Raw genomic sequence first — 26,759 nt, forward strand, 5'->3', positions numbered from 1 at the left:
TGCAAGTCTGTACACAGTTCCTTAGGTGCAAGCCTCATGGAGAACTCAATAGGACATTGCCAAAGCACAGATGCACAGGATTAACAGAACCATGAATTGTGCATTCCAGCGTGTAACTTGCAGGCCTCGCTGAAGTCAAAGCCATTTACTGACCTAACACATACCAAAAGAGAAGCATTTGCAAGTTTCAGTAAAAATTATATTTATTTTAAAACAAAAAAACCACGAGTATGAAAAAATAAATAAAATATCTCAGATTGCAAGCGAATTGTTTCTCTTTTCTTTAACCCGCTAAGAGCTTCATCAAGGGAACCTCGCTCTCCCCCAAAAGGAGGTCCCTTTTCAAGCTGCTCCCCTTATTCACAGCCTTCATCCGGACGGCCAGGCTGCCCAGGTGGTCCTCGGCGATGCCCACGAAGAAGAAGTCCTCGTTGAAGATGGGGCCGCGGCTCCGCTTGATGACCGTGCTGCGCTGCTTCTGGATCTTGCCCGGCACCAGCGAGAAGGTGATGCAGCAGTTGATGCTCTTGGGCTCCGCCGCCGGCTCGTACAGTCCTTCGGCGCTGATCAGGCGGAGCCGCAGGCGCCGGTTCTCGGGGCAGTACTGGCAGGACAGCCGCAGCAGCCCGCCCCGGCCCAGGCCCACCGTGCTCTCCCGCCCGCCGCCGGGCGCGTCCAGCGGGAAGCTGGGCAGCGGCGCCAGGCTGCAGGCGCGGCAGCTCCGCGGCTCGAAGAGGCTGTCGGAGGAGCGCCGCGCGGCGCTGGGGCTGCTGTCCGCGGAGCTGCTGTCCTCCGTGGACAAGGAGTTGGCCCTCCCCGCGCTGGCCAGCTTGCCCCGCGGCGACCTCCAGGCCCGGCCCAGCAGCCCCTCCTGGCTGCGCGCCGGGGAGAGCAAGCCGGGCCCGCGCAGCGGCGGGGAGCGGCCCAGCAGCGGGGAGCCGAAGGGCGAGGACTCGCTGGAGGAGGAAGCCGCGTCGCTGTCGCAGGGCCGGCGGAGCAGCGGGGGGCGGCCGGAGGAGAGCTCTCGGCCCGCGTAGCTGCTGGCTCGGGGCCGCGCCAGGCTGAGCGAGGCCTCGCTGTGGAAGATGGACTCCTTCCGGCGGGTGTGCGGGCTCTCCAGCAGCGTGCAGAAGCCGTAGGAGGTCTGCGCTTTGGGGAAGTGGGGCAGGGACAGGGCGGCCTGCGAGTGGGGGTCCGAGTTCGTGCCGCCTTCCTCCTCCTCCTCCTCCTCCCGGTCCGGGATCTCCTCCACGCTCTCCACCTGGATGAGGTGGGGCAGCGGGAAGGGGCAGGGGGGGCGCTCGGCCCCCACCCCGCCCGAGGTGGCCGCCTGCTGCAGGCCCGGCTCCGTCAGGCAGCGGTGGGGCTGGAAAGTGGCGCTGGGACTCTTGGCCGGAGGAGGAGTGGCCAGCCGGGGGGGGATGCAGAACTCCGGGATCCTGTCCGGGGTCAGTATGTTGGCAAAGGCTGCCGCAGGGCCCCCCGGCTTGGCTGTGTTAGGCACGGGGTGGCTGGGGGGCAAGCCCAGGAAGGACGGGCCCAGGGGGCTGCCTTCTCCGGGGGATGCCCCCACTTTCTCCAAGAACCACATTGAGTCCGGCTGACTTCTCGGGAGTCCCACAGAAGAGCTGAAGGAGATCAGAAGAACCTGCCAAAAAAGGGAGAGAGGAATACAAAGGCGTTAATATCTCTGGGTTGTTCGCAACTCTTAAAGCCCTCTTAAATGTAGGCAGCAGGTGATGGGTCGTACTCAGCTCCTTTTTACTCAGGAGTATACCCACTGAAATTAACAGCCATGTTTGTTCCTTCCAGTTGGTCTACTCCAAGTAGGACATAGCTGAATGCTACTCTTGTGTAGCTAAAGCCTGTTTGCACGCCACAGCTGCCAAAATCCAGGCATGCTTACTTGCGAGTAAGCCTCACAGAATCCAGTGCGCCTTCCTTCAGAGCCAACAAGCACAGGATCGGGCTCCAGCAAGCCTTCCCAGCCCCCACCAAACGCTTTCCCTTGTACAGAAGAATTCCCGGTAGTTTTAGATAGAATTCAATACGTACATTCCATTTACTAAAATAGGTTTCTTTACTTAACAAGGGAGGAAGGGGAGAAAAGGGGCAGAGCCCCCATGCAGAACTCCAGTCTGCCTTTGGCCAGTCTTAGACTTTCCATCTTGGCCGCCTTTTCAAGCCTGCGATCCCCAGCGCACTTAGGTGCCAAGCCCCATCGGAGTCATAGCTGCCAACTTTTCCCTTTTCTTGCGAGGAATGCTATTCGGAATAAGGGAATTTCCCTTAAAAAAAGGGAAACGTTGACAGCTATGCTCGGAGTCCCCAGCCTCGCTTCTGAGGAAGCCGGCAGAGTCCGCGGGCACAACCACCCTCGCGCCTACCTTGCAGGGTTGGCCGCTTCCCGAGAACTGCTTCAGGATGCCGCGCGCGCAGAGCTGCTACGGCCAGCCAAGCGCTCGAGCCGCGACTCCGGCCAGTTTGCAGCCCGACGCCGCGGGCGCGCTCTTTATCGGCGAGCGGCGGCGCGCCGCAGCCAATCGCCAGCCGCGGAGGCAGCGCCCATTGGCCAGCAGCGCCGCTCCCGCCTCCCGCCTCCGCGGTGCCAGCAGCTGCCAGGCGCGTAAAGGTGCAGGAGCCGCGCTGGCGCCGCCTGCTCAGGGGCGCTCCTGCCCGGGGCACGCAAACAAGCAGGGCACTGCCAGCCAGGCGCCGGCTTGAGCCCCAGCCAGCGCCAAGTTCCCCCGTCTGGCATCGTTTTTCTAGCCCGTAGCCCCTCTGGAATCAGGCTCAGCGCAAGGGGAGCCCATCCTCTTGTTCTGGCGGTGCCCAGTGTGGGAAGCCCACGAGCAGGACGGGATGCCCAGAGCTGGGGATGCCCAGCCAATGGTGGGTGGAGGCACCTTGCCTGTTCCTGGATGCAGGTTCTGGCCATCATTCCTGGTAGCCTTGCAGTTCGAGCGCTTTGGCTTAGGTAGGAGAACAAGCTGGTATTCTTTTCCCAATTTAGCGCCTTTGGAGCATCTGGACCACAGCCGCGGGCCATGCTGGAGAAGAAGGAGTTAGATAAGTACGGTAGATCTGAATACCTGGAGTTTGATTCAAATTCAATCTCTCTCCCTCTCTCCGCGTGTGTGTTTCCTATTCTGCTGGTGTCACGAGAAGGTGCAAGGCTTCCCATCACACATTGAGACTGCATAGCCTTAAGGACTATCACCTTACACCAGTTGTTTTAAAAACTGAAACCCCCAAGCAAGCACTGCTACTCTACAGCGATCAATGCAGCTGCTGCTGGAATCTGCAGGGCAATACAGAGAAATGGCCAGTGAGGAACAGAATCCCTGATGTCCTTTCCAGAAAAAAATTCTTGCAGGTATTAATTGGACTTCTAATGCTCCCCCTTCCTCTACCCAAGCTAGCTTAGCACATCCCTGATGGTGCTCTTTGAGAAGCAGGAAGTAATACAGATAGATACCTGCAGGAACTGTACCTGCTTAACTTCCACCACTTCATTTCTTTCATTAATTCCTCACCTGAAGAACCTAGACCATCTTCTGTTCACTTTTCCTTTTGCAGAGGTATGTTGTCCTGAACTTTACCTCTGTATTCTGATTTTCTACTTGGTTACTTTAACCCATGTGGAACTGGACTCGTTTTACATGCCTATTTTATAGTTTTGCTTTTCACTTTTTGATTTTCATCTGTTGTTATAACTGTTCTTTCTGTTTCATATACATTTATAAAACGAAAGGGAAAATATTTTTTAAAAAGCTGGTTTGGATTTTCTTTATTTAGGTATCTTGTCACTGGCTCACCGAATCTTAAAGAAGGTTGCTATTAGCTTTGCTGACATAATGGACCCTATGCTTGGCATTTAAAGGTAAAGGTAAAGGTACCCCTGCCCGTACGGGCCAGTCTTGACAGACTCTGGGGTTGTGCGCCCATCTCACTTAAGAGGCCAGGGGCCAGCGCTGTCCGGAGACACTTCCGGGTCACGTGGCCAGCGTGACATCGCTGCTCTGGCGAGCCAGAGCCGCACACGGAAACGCCGTTTACCTTCCCGCTGGTAAGCGGTCCCTATTTATCTACTTGCACCCGGAGGTGCTTTCGAACTGCTAGGTTGGCAGGCGCTGGGACCGAGCAGCGGGAGTGCACCCCGCCGCAGGGATTCGAACCGCCGACCTTTCGATCGGCAAGCCCTAGGCGCTGAGGCTTTAACCCACAGCGCCACCTGCGTCCCATGCTTGGCATTTATAGGTATATTATTCCCCAAATATGTAATGAGGACGCATGGTTCACTTACGTATTTCCCATCCCCATGTGGTCTTTGGAATGTTTTGATTGGTTTATATCAGATTTTAAAGTTTTGTCTGCAACATTTTTAAAAATAAAAACTGTTATACTGTGAAGGTTTCAATGAAATTTGTAAAAGCCAAAAATTAAAATGCAACCGTTTCCAGAGCTGCCACACACTGGGCCCATGTTTTCACCTCTGTGCGGAGACTTCATTTCCAGCTGTACCTGCTGAACTTCCACCATCCCTGTTTGTGACCTAGACACCAAAGTTCCTTCCTTTCCACCGGGCCTCCCAGGAGAAGTCACTGGCTCGCCCAGGCTGAAGAGCTGCTGCTCTAGTAGGTGGCTGAATTTGTAGGTGGTAATATCCAGTAATATGATCGTATCAAGTATCCATCCCTCCTGTTGACAAGCACAGCGACCTCTGAGGCACACACCTGAGGGGAGCTTTAAATGGCCAGGTGGAAGCAAGGATTGCAGTCCCCTTGTGAAAAAAGTCATGGCCATGTTAATCCACCCTGAGTCATCTGCTTTCTGAACAAGAAGCCATCACAACCTTCTATTAGGGTAATTTATAACCAGCATAATAAAATAAAACCATCTTTTTTAAAAAGTCAAACCATCACAACAATAAATCTCATTTCCATCACAGCACTGCAAGACAACAAAACATCACTTCCAGCTGACTAACCAGCCTCTTCCAGCCTGGGGCATCAGCAAACCTCTCTTCGCCTAATTCTGTTTGACGCTGAACCTGGTGCTGCCTCTGTCCTTGCAGCCAAGACTGACAAGCTGTAGTTGTAGCTGCCTTCCAGGTGAGCCCAGTAATTGATTGCAGTGTGCCACCTATTGGCCACTCTTTCAGAGGAAACCACACCATTCTCTCCTACAGAATTATCCAGGGCTACATCCCCACTTGTGACTTTCACTCCACCATCACCCCTTGTACCAAAGGCCTGCTCCCTCAAACAATTCCTCCCATTCCTCCTTCTTGCTCACCTCCACCTGTGCTTCTCAATCTGTCCATAATTCCAGGCTGCAACCCTCTATGCACTTAATGGGGCTGACATGTGAGCAGGCATGCTGAGGATTGCCCTGGCAAGAGCGCACACAGCATAATTATTACTTTCAGTATTCCCTATGCTGCTTTGAGAGCTTTGTGGGTTTAATTTTAAGAAAACTAGATACAAGATTCACAGGGCACAGTCACAAGGTTAGACAGCTACAAATGGAGATTCAACAAATTCATGGAAAAGAGATGTGGTAACCAGAGGTATGGAAACTACGGTATAGAACCTCCAGACTCAGAGGCAGTCTATCACTAAAAACAGAAATAAGTATTTACAGAGTTACTGGGAAATAAGAGTGGGAAGAGCACAGGAACCCTCTTGTGCTGCTGGTGGTCTTTCCCATCTGGGTGCTGACGAGAGACAGCAAAGGGCTCCTCTGATGCGCTTATACTGTACATCAGGGGTGGAGAACCTGCATCCACAACTCCCTTCGTCCTTGACCTTTGGCCTTGCTGGCTGGGGCTGCTGGGAGCTGGGGGTTCAACAGTATCCAGGCGGCACCAGGCATCCCAGCCGCATGGTGATGATTAACAATAATGATATTCGATTGATATACCATCCTTTATCAAAAGATCCCAGGGTGGTGTAAGACATAAAAAATGTATTTTACAGAGCATAATAATTAAAACATAATACAAAGCATAATAATAGACAGCATAATAATAAAAGAATCATAACAGTGCACACACCCCCCCCGTAACAGGCCATAGATCATTTAATGACTGAAGGCCTGGGTAAAGAGGAACGTTTTTGCCTGCAACTTGGAAACACGTAATGATGGCGCCCAGCGAGCCTCTCTAGGGAGAGCATTCCATAGGTGGGGAGCCACCACAGGAAAGGCCTGTTGTCATGTGGCCACCTCCAAACCTCGCAGGTAGGAGGGAAATAGAGAAGGGCCACAAATGACAAGAGCTGGATCCGGGTCATTGTATGGGGAGAGGCACTTTGAATTGGGCCTGGAAATGAATTGGCAGCCAGCGCAGTTGGGCCAGGACTGGAGTTATATGCTCAAACCATCTTGTTCTGGTAAGCAATCTGGCCATTGCCTTTTGCACCAGCTGAAGTTTCTGAACCATCTTCAGAGGCAGACTCACGTATATACACATTGTAGTAATCCAGCCTACAGGTTACCAGAGTATAGGCCACAGAAGCTAGGCCATTCCTGTCCAGATAGGGGCATAGCAGGGCCACCAGCCGAAGCTGATGGAAGACACCACGTGCCATCAAGACCACTTGGGCCTCGAGCGACAGTAATGGATCCAGGAGCACCCCCAAGTTATGTAGCTGCTCCTTAAGAGGAAGTGTAACCCCCTCAAGAGCAGGCCACCTCCCAAGAGTGCCACTGTCTTATCTGAATGGAGCTTCAGTTTATTTGCTCTCATCCAGTCCACCACTGAGGCAAGACACCGGTCCAGCACTGCCACACCTGGAGATGTAAAGGAGAAATAGAGAATTATACACACCACCATGTTGAAGGCACTTGATGATCCCACTGAGAAATCTACAGCCCTTCCCACTCCACAGACCCACCACTAAGACAGAGGCTGGCTCTTTTGATGGAGAGGTTGTCGGCTTCCTTATACAGACAAAGGACTGGACAAGCCGTGACCCCAATGAAGGACACGGCTGAGTGATGAATGGACATCTTGTTGTGCACACTGCCCATCTCAAGAGAAAGTTCTCTGATTCCAAGCTGCACATTGGAGGCCTGGTACTTCCTGAATTGTTTCTCCTGCCACTCCCCATGGTCTGGAAATGGAGTTGGTTGGTGTCCTCTTGAGGAAGAGTCATTCTGATGTTTTGGACTACAAGCCACCGTGGCTTAGTGTCGGAGATGATGGGAGTTTACGTCCAAAACAACTGGAGGGCACCAGGTTGAGGAAGACTGATGTTTCCTTCAGCAGCCTTGCTAACAGAAGCTTTAGCAGCTCTGGAGATGTTTCTTCTGTTGGTAAGCCCCACCTTTCATGGGAAAAGTGACAAGTGGGGGATGATCATTGGTTCTTCCCTCCAAGAAAGGCCTCAACTTTTAGAGTTGCCAGTTTTACCACCACCACCAGGGTCCTTGTTCCTTGAGTGGCTGGAGAGCAAGCTCAAATCACCTGGGCTCAGGACTAGATTCTTTCATTCTATTTATATTCCCCCTTTCCTCCAGGAAGCTTGTTTCAACCTCACAACAACCCTGTAAGGTAGTTTAGGCAGAGAGATAGTGACTGGTTCTAGGTCACCCAGCGCGCTTCATGCCTAGAGCAGTAGGACGTGTCATTTTAGGGGGTGAAACTTATTTTTTGCAAATTTCTGCAGTGAGTGGTCTGAATAATATGGGTGTGGGGAATTCAAATCTGCTATTAGTTCTGTGATTGGAAAACATTTAATTTGGTAAGTCTACATTTGATTAAGAAGCACATAAACTGCTCTTAGAAAACCAAATAAATTAAATTTTAACTTCTGAAAGTCTCAGGTAATATATGTATAATCAGGGGTTTTTTCCAGCCAGAACTCGCCAAAACTCTGTTCCAGCACCTCTCAGGTAGGCGCCATTGCCATTACAAGAGAACCAGATGAGTTCATGGTGAGTTCCAGCACCTCTTTTTCTAGAAAAATAGCACTGTGTATAATACAGTGGACCCTCTGGATATGAATGTAATTCATTCCAGGGGTCCATACATACCCCAAAATATCTGCAAGTAGAGACACTGCTTCTGCGCACACATGCAATGCAATATAGCGCTTCTGTGCATATGGCAAAACTGGGAAGAATACACTTCCGGGTTTGCTCCGTTCGTAACCTGAAAGTTACGTTACCCGAAGGTAACGTAACCTGAGGGTCCACTGTATATAAATAATATAAATATATAACTACAAGTACCTGACAGTTATTTTTAATGGTTTCTATACAATTTTACACACGTTATTTACCAAGCAAAACTAAATTATACTAATTTAACCTTTTTAATTCCCAAGTCATGTTACAACTTTTTGCACCCCTCATTTTTGGAATTTGAAAGTTGAAAAATTCAGCACGCCCTAATAGAGCAGGGATTTGAAACTAGGTCTCTCTCAGGTCCTTGTCTGATGCTCTCAGTCACTACTCTCTCCTTGACTCTCAGATCTGATTCTTCCACAGGAGCATGTGAACTACTCTGCCATGCAAACAAGAAATTTGCTAACACCCTGCTTTGGTAATTTGATCAGGACCTGCTTCCTCCCCCCCCCCACCCCTGCTCCCTGAACATATGCACGGAGCCTCAGAAATGCAAAAAAGGTGTCACAGACACAAGGAGGCTGGTGAGTCTTCAGCCAGATGCTGAGTTTAGCCTTGGATGGGAGCAAAGTGTTCCGAACTCTTTCCCCTGCAGGCTGGGAAGGAAGGGAGAACAGTGTTATTTTTATACGTCTGAAACGTTCTAGAAAGGCTTATATAAGTCCTGAGCTGTTTGGCCACCAAAGTAGGCCAAGGACCTTCAGAATCACAATAATAGATTGTGCCACTCCCTGAACTGAACAAACCATCCCAGAGAGAGGTTGTGAAAGATCTGCAGGTGTAGAAAAGCACCTGTACACCCATGGTCTTCCCGTGCCATGGCCAGAGACAGCCCCTGAGACAGCCCAGGAACTTTGGATTTTACTGGGATGCTCAAACTGTTGCTTTCACATCCTGATTTCAAGACAGAAAGACAGGAATGGATTAAAATGGTTGGTCCTTTTTCTTCAGTAAATAGGGTGGTCAGGATCAGCTGGGGCTCCTTCACCAGAACCACTACAAAACCATGGGTGGGGCACCATGGAGAACGGCTGCCTACACATCACTGGCAGAGGGCCTGCCCACCCAGTCTCAGCTCTCTGGCAGGACTTTGTCAGGATATATATGTTTGGATCAATAGCTCCACTAGCTGACAGTTGCAGAAATAAATTTCTGCTTGGTTCATTCAAGTTCACATGAAGTCATGCAATGTACAATCATATTACCTGGCTTTTGTAAGAAGCTTTTAGGGGGTTCAATCCTTACGGCAACCCCATAAGACCCCAATCCTTGAGAAACATTCCCCAATGCTAATCTTTTGAAGAGTGTGTGGGGCCCAGCTATTCACGCAGTAACCATCCTGAGTCTTGGGAACTGGGTAAGTAAGCAAGTACTCCTCCAAGTTGGCTGAGCATGTTGGGGGGCTGGTCTGTAGGATCACCTGTGTCTCTACCAGTTCTTGGGCTCCTGTTCCTGTGGCGCATAAGGTATGAGAGCAAAAATGAGTCCCTTGGTCTAGTCAATGGTTGTGGCCAGGTGGTTAAGCACCATGATCAGCATCCCCAAGGAGCGAGTTGGGTTGCAAGAGCTACAATAAATGATTGTGCCCTCTGGGTGAATGGGTGAGCATTTCTCCACCTCACCTGGCTGGTTGTCTTGGGAGACAATGAAGGAATCTGCCTTTGCAGGTGAAGTTGACTGGTTTGAAGGTTCCAGTGCCTGCTGTGGCTGTAGAGCCCGATATGGGACAGACATGTTTTACAGCAGCTGTGGCAGATGAAGTCATCAGGTTGTGCTGCTGCAGATGCACCATGGCACTTCTTCTCTCTGCACTGGTTGATAGGGAACAGTAGGAGAGGAGTTGTGTGTGAGCTGAGCAAAAGCAGTCTGCAGGCTGAGAAGACGAGAGACAGAGATGTTAGCTCAGTGCTGGGCTCTAGGACTCTCCTGGAAGCAAGGTATGTTAGGGTGTTAATGCTATGAACACCACTCCCTTTGGCTTTGGTTGTTGTATACAGTATATAGGTAAATACTGTAAACCATATATCCTATAAACACCACAGTCTCTGCTGAACTTCATTCCAAGGAAACTGAACTCGGGGGTAAGTGTCTGCAACCCTTGGAATCACTCACCACTTGGGGATTGGGGTGGTTCTAACAACACAACACACTGGCACAGTCGTCCCCACATCCTTGGAGATGGAGACGTCAAATTCATCCCAGCACCTCCCCTGAAAAGGAGGGCTCCCCACTGACAGGGGAAGGCGTCTGAGTCACCTAGTCTGCCCACTTGGGAGATGTTATGGCACTGAGGCAGGCAGCTCTGCTGACAACCACTTGGTCCTCTCCCTGCATCAGAGTCTCCACCCCTAAGACTGCTGGGATCCTCACCAGGGTTGGACTTGTCCCTGAATCCGCATACTCCAATCCTTTAGGACAGTGGTTTTCAACCAGTGTGCTGTGACACCCTAGGGTGCCTTGAATGATGGTCATGGGTGCTGCAGGCAACACTGGCCTCTGTCCCTCTTTCTTTACCTCTTCCCTGGCTATAAGCTCTGGGAGGCACCTCTCTTTGGGGTGGGGGTGGGGCGACAGCTCAGAGTCCAGGGACAGCAGCAGCAGATGCTCAGAGGACTCCCAGGGAGAGGAGGCTGAGGGAACCCTCCACAAGGGAGGTGTGTGGGGCTGCCAGGTCTGCAGGAAAGGGGCGACATAACTGGGCTCCTGAGCCCCACAGGGATGCTGCAGAAAGAATGTAGTTGGTTAAGGGAGTTGTGGACTCAAAAAGGTTGAAAACCTCTGCTCTAGGTGCTTCCCATGGGTCCAGCTCCTCCAACTCTCTGATCTCCTCCCATTCCTCCTCATCTGACCCCCCCTTTCCACAATTCCTCTGAGGGGTTCAGGATAGTGGCTCAAGGTTTGAACCTTCTGAATGCAAAGCGGGTGCTCACTCACCCAGTGATGGTCCTTCTTGGAAAGGCAAAAGGGGAGATGACTTTGTTCCTCATTCTGGACAGGGGATGGCCATGCTCCCTCCCTCCATGTTAATCAAGAGCAGCCTCTAAGGGGGAACTATGTGCATAGCAAATTGATTTATAATCAGATCCGATTATAGATGTGGAAGAATGTCCAGTTTGGCTCTGCTGTCCCAAAATGTTGGCTCCGTTGTTGTTTTACTGGCCAAAATGAACAAGTACGCTGCCCTGACTAAGGAAACAGGATCCCTTTCCTATGTCAGTCACAGAGTTGAGCAGGGCAGAGGCGCTGGAGAACCTCATTCACCAGACTCTGCAATGACAGGACAGATGGAAGCAACATTTGCTTCATATCTATGCACCATAAAAAGGGTTTGCATGCATTTAAAGTCTCCTTCCCCCCTTCCCCCACTCAGAAACAAAACTCTAAACAGCTTCTCAGAAAATATTACCATAGATAATGCGAAGGCCTCTCCTGCGGCAGCTGCCAACATCTGGAACAGCCTTCCTCTGCTTTCAGCAGCTCCACACCTGTTCTGGGAATTTAGCTGAATATGCAGCTTTCTTGCCCTCTCCGGCAGGCATTGGGTGTTTGGGAGAGTTGTTGCCTTGATACTTCTGTGTCAGTGAGAGTCATTTAGAGCATGATCCACAATAGAGGTCTCCTGCAGAGGTCAAACTGAATCAAGGAAGCAGCAGTGCGTGGGGTTTGCACAACTGGAACTCCCCAGTAGATTTGATTCAAACTTATACAAGATTGTGCCCCAGAGATCAGAAAATCCTTACTTATCTCAACAAGACAGGTTATTTATATACATTTCTCTGATCAATCAGAATAGAACTATGCATTGTCTTTCCAGTTACTGAAGACAGAATATGGAAGCTGTGCAGAAAGAAAGCAAACCTCAGTGTCTTCAAAATAATTCCACTGAAGAGGCTTTTCTTTCCTCAGGCAAGAACACAGCACACATTTATACCTCACTTCTCCTCCAACGAGCTCAAGGCAGAGCACACGCTTCACAATAACCCTGTGAGGTAGGTTTGGCTGAGAGAAAGTGACTGGCTTCAGGTCACCCAATGAGCTTGATGGCTATGTGGGAATTTGAACCCTGGTCTCCCTGTATTAATCTGGCATTCTAATCACTATACCACACAGATGAGGGGGAAAATAAAGACACACACACACACAAAAAAAAAAAAATAATAATCCTGGAGCATCTTTGGCTCCAGTCTTGTCCAGTGCAACCACAGACAACAGAATGCTAGACAATCTCAGGTGCTCACATCAACTGTTTTGGCAGACACACAATGTCACTCAAAGCCATGAACTCCAAGGAAACATTCCAAACACTGTTGAGAAAATTTATGACGCCAAGACCTCATGGGATTTGGGAGGTAGAGAGCAAAGGACCCAATTTGCCAACTGCGCGTTAGACAGTACAAACAAACCAAAATGCTACTTGACGGTAGACTTAGGTGTGTTGCAACTGTAATATCTGCACTTGGCTCAAGTTCCCATTCCCAGCAGATAATCCAGGCTAAGCTTTAGCCATTTCAAGTCTGGAGGAAGATCCAGGCTGTGTCCCTCAAGGAAAAGGCCCGATCCCATTACTAATCGCTGTAACCATCTGGCTCCCCAGAGGCGTGCTAGGCTCTCAGCAAGCCTGGGAGAATTATTCAGACTTCACATCTTGGTATTTAAGAAACCAACACAGAAGGAGTGTTTGGGATCAAAGGGAATATAGCTAATTTTAAAGATCTGCCAAGCCCTTTCCTCTACTCCATTATGGTCTCTCTCTGTGCTAAGAATGATGGGCTGAAACTAGTATCCTTGCTCCTCATTTTAGTCCAAGAATGAGATCCTATGCTCCACTAAGTACAATGTGAGTAGGCTTAGTCTACTCACAGTCATCCTTCAAAACCAGTCATCCTTCAAAACCCACACTTCCCTGAATTTTGCAAGGCAGTGCTCCAGACAAGTAATGGGTACAGAACCACAAATATTACAGGAAAGTGTGAAAATATCCCATGAAAACTCTTTATTTTGGGGCAAATTGCTTTTGCAAAAATGTGCATATCAGGAAAAATTGAATATAGCAGCTTAGAAAATTGCACTGAAATGCTGATGAATTTCATGAGGAGTTTTTTTAAAAATGTGGTAAAGTGGTGAACCAAAATTAAGACTGGAAAAATGAGAAACTGTGAGAAACCAGAATTGATAGATTCAACCATCCTTGGATCACATTTGCCCTGAAGTTGGAAAAATGCAGTCAGGCCTTGTCTAAGACCAGGCAGCTAACACAAGTATTTGGATATTGGTCAGCAGCTAGAATTACAAAATTCACATTAAGGAGTAAACTTCACAGAAATCTGGGTCTTTCCTCCTTGCTTTTCTTTTCTGTAATATGTGCCATCCTTTCTCCACTCATGTCCAGCCGAAATGTTTATGTGATTCATGAGTTGAAGCAGCAATGAAGATGGGCATCACTCCACAGTGGACGTTGCATTTCCCAGATAAATCTTCCAGCAGTGGACACAGCCAGCCCTGGCAGGAGATGCTGAGGACAGAAGCTGGGGCCTTCTGCAGACAAAGAAGATGCTCTTCCATGGCAGTTCTTCCACTGACTGGGAGGAACCCGGTGCCTCCTCCGACTCCCTAGTGCTTTATTGAGGAACGTCTGACTAATGCTGTGGTTCCTGCTGAGCACTGACCTTAGAAAGTGATTTATTGCACAAGAGCAAATGAAACATCACAAAGTGGGTTTGTGCCACCTTTCCCTCTCCTAACTGTACAGAAGTACAAATAAATATTCATCTCAAATGGGATTTGCAGGGTTTATGCAAAAGCAATACAGAGTGAGGCCTCCTCCTCCTTGGCCCTGCTGGAACCAGATGTTCACAGTTTATTAAACCTACACATACAGCAGGGCTTCTAATCATGAACCTCGCCAATTAGCCCCTGGCAGGCCTCCAGGAATGAAAATCCACATTTCTGCTTTGCAATTCTTCCCTTCAAAGCTGCTCAGGAACCAGACGATGTTCAAGTTGTTCATGCCTCCACCACTGTGGTGGGATAAATCCCAAGCAGGGTCTGCAACAAGGAATAATAAAAAAACCACAAGACGAAAGGAAAGCCCAGATGTTGCACCAGCTACTGGAGCAGGCCTATAAATGAGCATCATCAGAACCCCAAGCTCTTGTTGGTAACAGCTCCTCTGAAGAAAAGGGGTGAATGACGCAGATGCTGCTAAAGGCAAGGACTTTTACCCCAGTGGTTTCTGTTTACAAATATATATGGCCAGCACTCCACTTTCATAAGGGCAACAAAAATGTAGTCCTGGTGAACATGGGGAATATAAAGTGGCTGGGAATAAGAGACGTGTGGTTTTAATACATCACCATTTATCATCTAAGCAAACAAACAGAGAGTAAATCAGACATTACATTTTTATGGTGGACTTATAAAGGATGCTGTTGGATGGAAGAAAGCTTACCATACAGTCTGCATCACTGAGGATGGTTGGACTTACTTCTGAAAATACCTAGAGAGGGTTGTATCATTAATTGATTAGGCAATTAAATGTTTTCCTTGAGAGGTTAGATCTGGCTATAGTGACACATGCTTTAGTCCAAGATTCCCCAACCTGGTGCCTTCCAGCGGCTTTGAACTACAACTCCCATCAGCTGTGTGCCTGGAGGGAATTGTAGTCTGAAGCATCTGGAGTGCACCAGGTTGGGCAAGGCTGCTTTCTGCCACATCTCTAGTGGTTCGATGTAATGCACTCCATATGAGGCTGCCTTAAAAGGCAGTGGCAACTTCAGCTGGTCCAGAATGAGCCGGCCAGATTGCTCTCTGGTGAGGACGGTGGGAGCACACAAGCCCTTTACTGCAACAACTACTACAGCCCTGGCTCGTCTCACCAAAAGGGTAGGGAAGAATGTGGTGCCAACAACCAATACCAAGCCTCTACCAGGCTTGCCTGTTGAACATGCTGCTTGATGGTAGTGTGTCGTGGGCAACTGACACCTGCCAAGAGCGATGCCTCAATGCCTTCCACATGTGCTGCGTCAGGAAGATTTTGGGCATCACATGACAGGACAGAATCTCAAACAAAAATCTGCTCTCCCAAGCCCACATTCCCAGCATGTTTTCACTTCTGCCTCAGTGGCATCTATGCTGTCTTAGTCTTGTCCACAGCATGGAGATGACAAGGATGTGCTCTATGGGGAGCTGGCCTTAGGCACCAAGCAGGTGGCAGACCAACTCTGCATTACAAAGATGTCTGCGAACGTCACATGAAGGCTGGCAGCATCAGCTCCGCCAGGTGGGAATCTTCTGCAGACAACCGCAGTGCCTGGAGACAGACAGGTTGTGCATCTATAGCAGTGACCAGAAGAGGAATGACCGACAGGGTCTTAGAAAGCTGCTTTATACATCAGACCATTGGCAGGCAAACTAAGGCCTGGGGGCCGAATCTGGCCCAATTGCCTTCTAAATCCAGCCCGCAAATGGTCCAGGAATCAGTGTGTTTTTACATGAGTAGAATGTATCCTTTTATTTAAAATGCATCTCTGGGTTATTTGTGGGGCAGAGGAATTCGTTCATTTTTCTTTTTATTTTTAAAATATAGTCCAGCTTCCTGCAAGGTCTGAGGGACAGTGGACAGGCCCCCTGCTGAAAAAGTTTGCTGAGCCCTGTGTCAGACCATGGGTCCATCCAGTTCAGTATTGACAACATACAAACATAATCTAGCCCAGCCTCTTGTTCTCACAGTGACCAGCCAGGGGCTCATTCCGGAAGCCTGAAAGCCGGACCTGAGTGCAACAGCAGCACTCCCCCTCCTTGTGAGGTTCCAACAACTGGCACACTGCATCTGAAATGGGAAGAGGACTATAGCCACTGCAACGGGTAGCCATTGACAGCCATCTCCTCCTCCATGCATTGGCCCAATCCTCTTTTAAAGCTGTCCAGGTTGGTGACCCTTGCCACCTCCTGTGTGAGAGAGGTCCATGGTTTAACTCTGTGCTGCATGAAGTACAGTGGTGCCTCGCAAGACGAAATTAATCCGTTCCGCGATTGTCTTCGTCTAGCGGTATTTTCGTCTTGTGAAGCAAGCCCATTGACGGCTTAGCGGATTAGCACTATTAGCGGCTTATCAGCTTAGCGGATCAGCTGATAAGCGGCTTAGCGGCTTAGAAAAAGGGGGAGGAAAGGAAAAAAACCCCGCAGGAACTCACAAGACATTTTCGTCTTGTGAAGCAAGCCCATAGGGAAATTCGTTTTGCGAAGTGCCTCCAAAACGGAAAACCCTTTCGTCTAGCGGGTTTTCCGTCTTGCGAGGCATTCGTCTTGCGGGGCACCACTGTAGTCTGTTTCCCCCCCCCCCCCCCGTCCTGAATCTTCCAACATTCAGCTTCACTGGAAGCCATGAGGTTCTCCTATTATAAATCAGGGAGAAGTTTTTTCTGTGTCCACTTTCTCCACACCATGTCTAATTTTACACACCCTGCTATCATGTCTCCCCTTATTCAACTTTTCTTTAAAAAAAATATATATATAAAATGTGCACTCCACCCCGAGACCACTATCCATCGTAACTATCCAACCTCCCAACATTGCGATTTCTGTTTTAACAGTACAAATTCTACAAATACCTTCCATATCTTCTCAAAATAATTTCTCCTCCATATTCTCCATCTTAGCTTGATAGTGCACGTTAATTTCTAGCTATATCCCACACCTCCTTATACCATTCTTCCATTGGATAGTCACCTTGCCCCTTCCACTTCCTAGCTATAGTATCTCGTGCCGATGTCAATAAATCTGTGAGCAAGTATTCCACTTTTCTGAACACAGACTGGCAGCAGCTCTCCTGGGTTTGAGACAGGAATTCTTTCCAAGTGCTGCCTGCAGACTGAGCCTGGGACCTTCTGCATACAGAGCAGATGCTCAGTCACTGAACTATGTTCCTTTCCTTATGGCTACAACCAAGATTTGGAACTCTGCACAGAGAAGTCTGCTTAAAAAAATATATATCCAGATGACGTTTAATCTGCTTCAGATGTGCATTTCATTATTGCTGCTTTTAAGTATTTAGAGTATTTAATCTGAGCTTGCTGATTTGTCTTTTATTGCTATTTTTGAACTGGCTTTATATTTTGGCTTTTAAATATTTTTATTGTACTGAAAGTACTGCTCTGTTGCCCAGGAAAAGGCAGAAGACCAGAATCACAGGATGGTAGTATTGTAGAGTTGGGACCCCAAGGGTCTTCGGGCCCAAACCCCTGGAATGCGGGAATCCCTGGCAGGCGGCCGTCCGACCTATGTTCAAAAGAGGAGTCCACCCAGTGGCATAGCATCAGTTGTTGGTGCCCGGGGTGTGCATACGCGTGGCAGGGAGTGTGCATCGTGCACATGCACTGGGTGGTGGGGAGTCAGCCCAGCCCTCGCCTTCACGAGTGACCCTACCCCCACCCAAGCAAAGTAGGGCACACTGAGCTGCCTGCCTGCCCATGCAAGGGGCCCCCGGCTGAGCTGTGCTGGGGGCGCCTGCTTTGCACCCCCACAAAAACTGTGTGCCTGAGGCCACGGTCTCCCTGCCCCAGAGTCTACCCCCTTCTGAGGTAGCCCATTCCGCTGCTGAATGGCTTTTACCATTAGGAAGGTCTTCCTAACGTTTAATATCCGAGAGGCCGACACTGCTCTCTGCTTTGCCCTTCTGTACTTGGGGAGGGCAGTGACCCTAGCATTGCTCACCAGGGTAGGTTTCCCAGCTGTTCTTGGTAGAAGCCCCTGGCAAAGGAGCCAGCAGAGGAGGCTGCAAACAATATTTCACAAGGTTTGAGAAATGCTAATCTAATTTAACTTTGTCTTTGAACTTGCAGTGGATACTGTATCTGCATCAGTATCCACTGGTTTTGAACCCATTATTTTCTGGACTGGTGATAATCTCTTGATTATATTTTCCAAGGCTATTCCAGTAGAAGGGTTGCAGTTTCATAGCTTCTGACCAGATAAGTTTTCAGGGGAGTTTTATGAGTCGGAGCACTCTTGAAATGCCCTTTTAAGGGCCTAAATGCTTTAACAGTTAAACCCTGTTGCTCCCAGGGGCCCTCCATCTCTCCCATTTCTGTTATGCTGTCAGCTTTCTGACTGCTTAAAATCAGGCCCAGAAACAGCATTGAGCTTGTCATTTTTTTGCTCTTTGAAGTTTTGTTTTGAGGAAATAAAATAAAATAAACCAGAGATAAAAAGGAAGTCTTCTGCAACTCCTGGAGTTATCTAGAATGATCAGCTGACTTTACCAAGGCCTCTTTGGTGCTGCAGAGAAGAAGTCACTATCCATTATCTATCCATTATCCTTCCTTCTAATAACTGCTGCAAGCGTCAGGCGCTAAGCCACCTACCACAAATGGGTCAGTCTTCCTCCTATAGGAGGCCTGTGGGTGTTGATCCGTAGCAGCCTTGGGCAACTGCTGCCCTCCCTGACTCCTAGCAGGATCTGCTGCCTGCTTGGCCCCCTCCATGCCAAGAGGCTGGAGCTGGGAGCTTCCATTTGAATTCCCGCACAGCTAGGGCATCCACTCCCTTATGGAAAGTTACTCTGGAACAAGGGAAATAGAAACTGGACAGGAATTATCCTACTGGAGCAGACTAACCCTAACCCAAAAAGATGCCAAGGATGTGGTGCTACACGTACGAAGGGTCTTGGCCAGGGATCCTTGTAAGAAGCAAAAGTGGGGGAAGGGTGAGGCAGGAGAGACGAAAGTGCTGCAGGCGTGTTGCCTCTCGGGGGGTTCTTGGCACTGAGAGAGAACTGCTTTTATAGACTGCAGGATGGAGAGCAAAGTCCTATCCCACAGGACCCAGAATGTCATTGCCAAAATCCATTTTCTAGGTATTGAAAAATGTCTCCAAATTGTCCTCTTTACATGCATGGGAACATCCATTACGTGGGCCGAGCATTTTCGCGTACTGAAGCAGCAAAGTTCAGCTGCCTGAATCGCAGTTCCAGCTTGATCTTCACACCTGCTCACCCCACCCTGCCTCTTAGTCTCTGAAAGAAAAAAAAAAGGGGGGGGGATTCAAATATGCAGACATACAATGTATCCGTTCAGCTATTTGGTTGTCAAGCAGTTGCTAAGGCTCCTCCTCCTCCTCCAACTCTGAATTGCTTCTGCAGAGCTTCATTTAATATGCTAAGTTTTCATTCTCTCTGCCCATTACGGGAAGCCTGCCAGCAGGAAGTGAGGGCAACAGCAGTGCTCTCCCCTCTTGCAGTCCTAAGCAACTGGTATTCAGAGGCAAACTTCCTCCATCAGTGGAAGGAGATAGCCTTATAATAGCCTTTCAGATTCCTTGGTTCAGATTCCTTGAGCCTCCCATCCAATCTGTTAAAGTAGCTGTGGTCCAATGCAGAGAAGCCACACAAATCTAGCATCACATCTTTCTAGGATACAAGCTACCAATACCATCAGGAAGCAGGTATTCATTACGTTCTGAATCATAGCTGTAGAGTTGGAAGGGATCATATAAAGGTCATCTAGTCCAACCCCCTGAAATGCAGGAATCTTTGGCCAAATGTGGTGCTTGAACCCACAACCCTGAGATGAAGTCTCACATTCTACCAACTCGCAAGTATATTTTATTAATAATAATTTATTATTTATACCCCACCCATCTGGCTGGGTTTCCCCAGCCACTCTGGGCAGCTTCCAACAAAATATTAAAATACAATAGTGCATCAAACATTAAAAACTTCCCTAAAGAGGGCTGCCTTCAGATGTCTTCTAAAAGTCTGGTAGTTGTTTTGCTCTTTGACATCTGATGGGAGGATGTTCCACAGGGTGGGTGCCACTACCAAAAAGGCCCTCTGCCTGGTTCCCTGTAACTTGGCTTCTCACAGCAAGGGAACCGCCAGAAGGCCCTCAGAGGTGGACCTCAGTGTCCGGGCAGAATGATGGTGGTGGAGACACTCCTTCAGGTATACTGGACCGAGGCCATTTAGGGCTTTAAAGGTCAGCACCAACACTTTGAATTGAGCTTGGAAATGTACTGGGAGCCAATGTACGTCTTTCAAGACCAGTGTTATGTGGTCTCGGCGGCCGTTCCCAGTCACCAGTCTAGCTGCAGGCATTCTGGATTAGTTGTAGTTTCTGGGCCACCTACAAAGGTGGTCCCATGTAGAGTGCATTGCAGTAATCCAAGCAAGAGATAACTGGAGCACGCACCACTCTTGCGAGACAGTCTGTGGGCAGGTAGAGTCTCAGCCTGCGTACCAAATGGAGCTGGTAAACAGATGCCCTGGACACAGAATTGATCTGCGCCTCCATGGACAGCTGTGAGTCCAGAATGACTCCCAGGCTGCACACCTGGTCCTTCAGGGGCACAGTTACCCCATTCAGGACCAGGGAGTCCTCCACATCTGCCCGCCTCCTGTCCCCCCAAAACAGTACTTCTGCCTTGTCAGGATTCAACCTCAATCTGTTAGCCGCCATCTATCCTCCAACCACCTCCAGACACGCACACAGGACCTTCACTGGTTCTGATTTGAAAGAGAGGTAGAGCTGAGTATCATCATCATTTTGCTGAGATTGTGCTGCAAATTCCATTACTGTTTAGGAGGATAGTGGGTAATCATGCCCTATCTGAATCAATGCACCTATCACTTTAACTATCAGCAGGTGGTGCTGTCATTTCACTTTTAACTCCCTCCCCTTTAAGGAAAACTGGTTAAATGAATCTTAAATCTAGGTGCCCAGGGCCAGCCGGCCCTGCCCATGAGGCAGCTGCCTCAGGCAGCAGGATCTAGGCAGGCGGCATATCCAGCCTCCCTCAAGTGTGTTGGCCGCCACCATCTTGGTGACTGCAACCACTACTATGCTATAAGATCCACTATCCTGTAATATCACATATGAGCCTGTTCTACTGATGAAGCCTAGGATGGCGAAACAAGGCTAATATTCCTTAGACTCTGTGAAAGGATTCGGTGGAACTGTAACAACCCTGCATGTGGATTATTGGACTCTAAGAACAGACAGGTGGAATAGATACTTATACATGTATGGACCTTATGCATGAACTGACTAAAGAATGAACTGATCCACTGGGTCCTCTGCTTTTTTCGTTGAACTTTATGAGACTTCCATTGAAATCTACAATTTGATACATTGAATAATATACCTTATTTATTCAAAAGTACAGCCGGTTACGTCTTGTGTGTTTATTGAGTATGTTACACGTAACAATAGGTTTGTTGTTGTTGTTTTCCCACAGCACACGGGCAGGAAGGCACTTTGGCAGCCGGCCTGGAGCATCACCTGTGCCACAACAAGGAGGATTTTGGGGACAGGGGCAGGATGGCAGCGTAAAGAAGCCATTGCGACTGAGCCTCTTTCCTCTCATTGATGATCCTCAGGGTCCCTTCCAACTCTATGATTCTATGAAATATAAACTGTCCTTCCATCTGCCTACCTCATCCTGATTGAAATTATTGAGGAGTGGTTCGCCAGGACTGGCCTCCTTGCTCTGACTAACCAAGTTCATGATGCTCCCTTGTGAGGAGGGAGCAGTGGTGCCCCCAATCCCTGACTGGAGACAGGGAGCAAGGGAGGGGAGAGGGGAGAACCTTAGCCTCCATGGCTCCCAGACTACCTCAGCAAGTGAAGAAAGGAAGAAGCTGCCTCATTATACAGCCTTGGTCCAATATTTCTGAAGGAGCGTCTCCACCCCCATCGTTCTACCCGGACACTGAGGTCCAGCGCCGAGGGCCTTCTGGCGGTTCCCTCACTGCGAGAAGCCAAGTTACAGGGAACCAGGCAGAGGGCCTTCTCAGTAGTGGCACCTGCCCTGTGGAACACCCTCCTACCAGATGTCAAAGAGAACAACAACTACCAGACTTTCAGAAGACATCTGAAGGCAGCCCTGTTTAGGGAAACTTTTAATGTTTGATGTATTATAGTATTTTAATATTTTTTGGAAGCCGCCCAGATGGAAGCCAGATGGGTGGGCTATAAATAATAAATTATTATTATTATTATTATTATTATTATACCAAGTCAGAACACTATAGCTCAGAATTGCCTGCACGGACTGGCAGCAGCTCTCCAGGGTTTCAGGCACGGAGTCTCTCCCAGCCCTTCCTGGAGAGGCCAGGTTTGGACTTGGGGCCTTCTGCACATGGTCCTTCCCCTAAAGATGAACCAAGATTCCAGTCCTCATTGCCCTCTGAATAAAGAGCTGATTTAAATAAGATCGTTGGAAGCTCCCCTGTACTAAGTCAAAGTCTTGGTCCTTCTAGCAAAGTCTTGTCTACAATGACTGACAGCAGCTCTCCCAAGGTTTCAGACAGAAGTCTTTTCCCTGCCATGTCTGGATATACAGGGGGACTGAACCTGTGACCTTTTGCATGGGAAATAGGAGCTCAACCACTGAGCTACAACCCTTCCCAAAAGAAGATTGCAGCCTCAACAAAAGAATGATTTTTCTTCAGTACCTGTAGTAAAAAACCTGCATACTGGTACACCTGGGTCCTACTGTGCAGCGAGATAATCCTCAGGTGAGGATTTATAAGGCCATCCAAAATGTCATATAATGATGTGTGAGGTTTCAAGTTATCCAGAATTCTTCATCCAGTGAGACAAGACCATGGGACATGCAGTGTGTCTGGAGAAACAGCACTAGCTAGCAGTCAAGCCATCAGTTCCTGCATCTGCTGAGTCATCAGGCGGAATCGGGAGGAAGCAGACATTCAGATGAGGCTTTCAGGGGGCTGCTGTTCTGGTTTCAGGGTCTCTGGAGAACTCAAAAGCTGGAACGTTATTTGGTGAGATTTTGGTTTGGTCTCATATATGAATAATATATTCTTGCTATTTTTCCAGTGGGCAACCCTGACAAGTTTTGCTTTTAAAATATTTTTTTCCCAAAGTGCACCAAATCATCAATTACAGCATAGTTCAGGTCAGCACATAGCAAAATTACTCCATTTGGAAACTGATCAAGAAAGCATCCAAGCCAACACAGTGAGAGGTGAATAAGGTTGCCTGCCTTCCTGTCCACCAGCCTGGCTCCCGTGCTTTTAACAGGAAACTGAGGTGCAGAACAAGCAAGTAGCTGCAGCTTTTCTTCCCTGCAAGGATGGACAGAAGCCTCCCTCGCTTCATGATATTCTACACGTGGGGACCGCTGTCTGAAAGCAGAGGAGGAGCAGAACTAGTTTGGGGCAGGAGAAGGTGGCAGCTTGCCTGGTGGAGAATCCCGCACAGTTCTCGGGCGCAAACGCATTTACTCGGGAGTAAGTCCTGCCGCGCTCAAGAGAACTGGAGCCTGCTTCGGCTGCAGCCTGGGAGATACCTTGGCTTTTGCTTTGGGAGAGGGATGAGCTAATTCTGGGGTGCGGCTCGCCTGGCCGCTGCCGACCTGCTGGGGAGCTCCGCCAGCAACGTGCAGAACAAGCCTGCTGGCTGGATGGTCGGTCCAGCCAGCTCGGGGGGGGGGGAGGAGGAGGAGGAGGAGGAGGGGAGGAAGGCCAGCTGGCCGGTCGGTCCCGGGGTGATGACGCGCTTCCTGCTCTCCCTGGGCTGGGGGCTCTCAGCCTGGGAAGCAGAGGCGCCTTGCAAAAGGCTGGCAGAGACGCGGCGCCTCCGAGCAGGCAGGAGGTTGCTGCAGCCGCGGCGAGAGGAGGAGGAGGAGGAGAGCGGCGCTCCGATGCCCCGCGCCATGCCCGGCTAAGGCTCGCCTCTCCCGGTAGGAGCCGCTTCCAGGCGTGCATTTCAGGCGGATTCCCCTCCTTTCAGTATATATGCAGGTGTATCTTGATGCGCATGGTTTATGTGCACCTTTGCATTTAAAGGCTTTCGGGAATATATTTGCACCATCGGCGCGCGCGGAGGAAGCAGGCGAGCTGGCGGAGAGGGCAGCGCCTCCTTGGACGGGCTGGATCGGACCGTCACTGCCTCGCCCGCGCACGCCTCCCCCTCGCTTCCTTTCCCGGCCACGGCCACCTGTCCTTTAGCACGGGAATGCAGCTGACTCTGCAAAAGGATCCCCCCGCCCCGCCCTTGCTCCCTTGCATCTTGCTCTCCCCCCCCCCCGCTTCCTGACCTCCTTTTCGGGCGATCGGGGGGCCCTGGCGAGGCAGCGAGGCGATCGGAGGTGGGCCCAATCCTCACTGAGCAAGCCTACCGACCCCTCCCCGCCGCTTGTTGCTTTCCGCCCCCGCCCGGCCCCCTTCGCAGCGTCCACAAGCAGGCTGGGCAACTGGGTGTTAGCGGGTGGGGAGCTCTAGAAAGGCAGCCGGAGGTGAAGCAGAATGGGATCGTGTCCATTTCAGCTCCCCGAGAGCTCGGGCTCTTGCTGGCGCTGCGCGGCACCCACCGCCCCACCCGCCCGTCTTCCCAGCCCGGCTGCTGCTCCGCGTCAGGTCAGACCCGCTTTGCAGATGGCTTGAGCTCAGTGCGGTTTGCCCAGACTTGAACCACCTTCTCCTCCTCCTCCTCCTCCTCCTCCCTTCCCCAAGAAGCCTGGTGTGGAAAGGAAGGAAGGAAGGAAGGAAGGAAGGGGGCTGAAAATCCAGCAGCCTCCAAATAAGTCAGCCTTATCTGCTTGTGCGTTATCGGGCGAGCCTTTTTGGAGACACGCTGGATCAGGGGGAAATTCCTTGCGCTGGGGAGCCATATTTGCTGCTTGGCGCGGCTTAGCCGGCTGGGTTCTCGTGGTGGAGGTGATGGTGGTGGTGATTTTAATAAACGGGTTGCATGTTCCCTGCAAGGGGGGGGGGCGGGGAGCCGCCTCCCTCCCTCCCTGCTTCAAATACCTTTGAAAGTTCCGTTCTGGGCTGTGGAGCTGGGCGAAGGCCCCGGCAAGGTGATCCTGGCGTGGCGTGGGGATGGTGGCTGGAGGAGAAGATGTGGGTCTTCTGGCGGACGTGCCCTTGAAAGCACCACCGGCCTGGGGAGATGCGAAGGGAGCAGCCGGATCTCTGCAGAACTGGGCGTTTGCTTTAGGGAGCGAGGCGCGCCTTGGGAGATGGGTGGACGCGGCCGGGTGGCTGCCTGCCCCGCCGCTTGGCTTGGCTTCCCTTCTTGAAGGTGGAAAACAACCCGGCTGTTGGCCTGGGAGGAAGGCAGCTGCCAGGAGGCTGGGGGGGGGGGCGAGGAGGTGGGACCTCTAGGTGCAGCCTGGTTTCTAGCATGCAGCCAGAACAAGGTGGTAGAGCCCTGAGCTGGGAGGATGGGCTGTGTCACTTTGGAGTGCAAGTGGAGGGGACTCTTCCTTTTTTTTTAAGTGCCATGACCCTTTGCAGGTTTCAGGGGTTTTTATTTTTACAACATCCCTGAAAGGGCTGGATTCCCCCCCCCCCTTGATATGCTTACTTTATATCTTCAGGGAGGTTTTTGTGAAAATAAAACAATTGAGGCATGTGCTCAAAAGTAGCACTCCCCACCTGCATCCTGAAGTGGTACGCTCCATCCTGCTCCACCTCAGGGCTCTAGGACTTTGTTGCCCTGGCTTGGTGATGCCCCTTTCCCAAGTGTCACAGCCGAAGCAAAGCCAAGTTCTTCTGGCACAGGAGGAAGGGAAATTCCACAAGTGCCTCTCCTTGGAAGTAATTATAATACAGTAAGGCATTAGATAGCTAATAATTTCATGTTCTTGCACAGCACCTAAAACCAGCAACCTGATGAAGTCAACTTGCCTTGCCTGATGTTAGGACCAGCAACACCTAAGGCTTTTTCCGGATATGTGTGCATGAGGGCAGCATCAGAAGTGCACTTGAAAAAATGGAGAAGGGGTGCGCAAGCTTCATTTTAGAAACAGTAATTTTCTACCGTTTGTAGGCTCTGAGGTATGCGGCAGAATGTACAGGCACTATTCTTCTCAATTTTGTGTGTGAGTGAAGCTGCCCTGCTCCATCACACTCCTTTTAGTGTTTTACTTTGCACAAACACCCAGATTGCAGGCTGTTGCAAGGCATCACTGAGATGACCTTACAGGGTTTTTACAGCCTGCCTGCTACAGACAGGCCTCTGTGTGCATCTGAGAGAGTCTGGTATTTGTGCAGGAGCCATGGCTCTTGGAAGCTGTCAGTTCCATGACACGGTTTCTGTGCCTGCAGGTTGCTTGAGGAGGAGGAACAGGGTTTGATTCCCTGATGCCTGCTTGGGAAGGGCTCAGGCCTAGAGCAGCTGCTTTGCATGGAGAAAACTCATTGTTCAGACTCTGCCCTCTCCTGTTAAAAGGGGTTGGGTTATGTGAAAACCGTTCTCTGCCTGAGACCCTAGAGAGCTGCTGTCAGTTAGTGTGGAGGCTGCCCTGGGCTAGATCTGACTCAGTGCAAATGCATGGAGAGTAAGACTGTCCCTGGAGATGGGTTGTGGCTCCATGGCAGAACATCTGCTTTGCATCTAGAAAGGTCCTTGTTCAATTTCTGGCATCTCCAGTTGGGGCTGGAGAGAGAGAGAGGCCCCTGTCTGAAATCCTAAAGTGCCATTGGACACTAGTGTGTTAGATAATGCTGATGTATACCTGGTATACCTGGATGCCACTTTTCCATAATGAGTTGCACTCAGTGCAGCTTACAGCAAATGTTCAAGGCATCCAAACACAGAGCGTTGGAAATACAGATATGCAAAATACAGAACACATCAGTAAATTCAAAATTAGCAAAAACC

General features: G+C 49.9%; 1 protein-coding gene, 1 long non-coding RNA gene and 1 pseudogene across 6 annotated transcripts in view; 1 reads left to right on the forward strand and 2 right to left on the reverse strand.

Annotated features, from left to right (window-relative positions):
• Positions 1–222: 222 nt before the first annotated feature.
• LOC307202714 (C2 calcium-dependent domain-containing protein 4C pseudogene) lies at positions 223–2,477 on the reverse strand (annotated as a pseudogene). The gene is made up of 2 exons (XR_013843920.1): positions 2,388–2,477; positions 223–1,648 (listed from the first exon to the last, which is right to left on the reverse strand). The product of XR_013843920.1 is annotated as a C2 calcium-dependent domain-containing protein 4C pseudogene (transcript).
• A 5,863-nt stretch (positions 2,478–8,340) lies between these two features.
• LOC307202610 lies at positions 8,341–11,915 on the reverse strand. Its single transcript, XR_013832954.1, has 3 exons — positions 11,540–11,915; positions 9,756–10,006; positions 8,341–8,729 (listed from the first exon to the last, which is right to left on the reverse strand). It is a non-coding gene; the product is annotated as an uncharacterized lncRNA (long non-coding RNA).
• Positions 11,916–23,606: 11,691 nt separating this feature from the next.
• Positions 23,607–26,759, forward strand: part of TLN2 (talin 2) — a 182,041-nt gene continuing 178,888 nt past the window's right edge. The window contains exon 1 of one of the 4 annotated variants that reach the window (XM_079953110.1): positions 23,607–23,832. The gene's annotated coding sequence lies outside the window, so the exon portion shown is untranslated. Of the gene's footprint in view, positions 23,833–24,359; positions 24,509–26,759 lie in introns of those variants that run through there. The other 3 variants (XM_079953107.1, XM_079953109.1, XM_079953108.1) reach the window with 3 other exon arrangements.

The sequence above is a fragment of the Podarcis cretensis genome, assembly GCF_951804945.1.
Source record: "Podarcis cretensis genome assembly, chromosome: 14".
Classification (NCBI taxonomy): domain Eukaryota; kingdom Metazoa; phylum Chordata; class Lepidosauria; order Squamata; family Lacertidae; genus Podarcis; species Podarcis cretensis.